This window comes from Dendroctonus ponderosae, unplaced genomic scaffold (assembly GCF_020466585.1).
Source record: "Dendroctonus ponderosae isolate FM_Combo_2020 unplaced genomic scaffold, Dpon_F_20191213v2 Dpon_F_20191213_2, whole genome shotgun sequence".
NCBI lineage: Eukaryota > Metazoa > Arthropoda > Insecta > Coleoptera > Curculionidae > Dendroctonus > Dendroctonus ponderosae.
Window position 1 is genome coordinate 790,431 of NW_026018165.1, and position 2,164 is coordinate 792,594.

Below are 2,164 nucleotides of genomic sequence, written 5' to 3' on the forward strand. Positions count from 1 at the left end.
CTCTTACTATTTTTTATGTACTCCTATAACAGCGCGAGACAACACCTCCAGAGGAATGACGTCAATTTTGAATCACCCGGTACATGTACATGTAAAATAGACATCATTATTTATAAAACTTGTTCTTTGACACAAAAGCCGCAAAATTGACACTGTGTTATACATAGTAAAATTCGCTATTAAAAGATCTATCTAATACGTTATGTAGTTTTTTTCGATTCATATGATAAAAAAAGATGATGAAGGTTTCAAAGAACCGAAACGTTGTAATACATTTTTATTGAGACCATCTAGTAGAGCTTGGAAAGGTGCCATGTTTTTTGTATTTTGATATGATTCGAAATAACTTCAAAAATGAGAAAAAACAGAAATCCGAACAGTCACCTTTTCTAAATATCTAAAAATTTTAAAAAATTCTTGTTTCTTGAAAACGCCATTTATATGGCCCATGATTGTGCCACTTTTTCCTAATTTAAGCGACTTCGTATCTCTTACGGTTTCGGAGATCCCCATGAAAGTATCCTTATCTTGGACACCCTGTATAGGTTCATGCGACAATATAAATTGTATTCATTGCTATAATATAATAAATACTTAAAATTTTAATATTAGCAACAAACCAATGCAAAGAGATCTACAAATTCGTAGTTTTCGTAACAAAGTTTTTGGTAATATCGACAAAGCGTTCAGATGGATTTAAAAATGGCAATTAAACGAGGATTACGTCGGAGATGAAAATTAACATCAACAAATGGATGGAGGTGTAAAAGGTGGACGTTAACCCTGGAAAACTACTTCTAGATGGGAATGGAGGGGATAGAATGCGAGGGGAGACTCCCGATGAAGAAATCTTAGCTCGGACTGGAGCAGGTCGCAAAACATTTAAATCAAGGAAACCAGTTCTGTGCAATAGAAATATCTCATGCATCCACGAAAAAAAGATCTTAAAGTGCTACGTGTAGTCAAGATCGCTCTACGCCTGCTAGACGTGGACGCTAATCAAAAATATCACTTCCACTAATAATACTTATAATACAGGGCAAGGTAGAGGGAAAGAAATGGATCGGTCGAACGAAACTGTCCTGGCTGCGCAGCGTTCGACACTGGACAGATCTAGAAGTGAAATACCTCTTCAGACAGCAGCAGACAGAGATAGCTTCAACAGAATGGTCAGCCTGATAATAGGTAACTCCAAAAAGAAGAAAGATTTTGGAAATGTAGAGCGGCGGATTTTGTGGAGTGATGAGCAACTTTTCCAGCCAGGGCATGTTTAAAGTACAAACCAAAATTAATGTTTTAGTGAAACCAGTTTACCGCTTTCAACTGAGTTTAATACGCTTTATTTAACTATGTTTAAAATCTAAAAACGCCCGTGATGAAAAAGGCACGGTTTGGGTGATGCGATCGGCGATTGCGCCTCGCTGCCGCGTTTTATCGCAGTCGCAATCGCAATCGCAGCGTGGTTCAGGTGATGCGTTTATAGCCGCAACAGATCAGTTTAAGAGATCATTGAGGAGCTTGGGTGCAAAACCGCATATATCTTATTTTATCCCAAAATCATGTTTTGGTGGTTTTAGGGTCTATTCGTGAGATATATCTATTGTATACTTATTGGCTACCAAAAGCAGTTACCCAACCAGCATTAGAATTCCAATGAACATTCAAATCTTGTCCAAAAGAGTGCCGAATATCCATGGTACCTTTTTCGGCTACCATAAGGATGTAATAATTTCGGCATCCGTTGGACACCCGAAATCGCGGTGTTTAAAGGACGCCCGAGCATTGACAGATGACCAGTGACAGCTGAAAAGCTAACCTTAATAAGTGTGCATGTGGGGTACCTGCTTTTGTTTAAACCTTTATTTTAAATTTTTTATTTTAAACTTGTCTTCATCTATGGTTTAGACGTGCCTTCAGAGATAACGTACAAGCAAAGTCTATACTCTATTGCCAGCATCAGTGTGATAATAAAGGTAAAGATCTTAATTAAGGCGACTAATCTAATTAGTTTATATCGTTACATCCGGTAGGTTTTAATACACCATTTTGTATTTTTCAGTGATTATAATATTTTTGGTACGGCTTTTGTTTTCAGCGCCACGTTTATTTTATTTGGAAATATTCTACAACAAACATGCCTAAAAGTTCCCAAAGAAAATCTGCT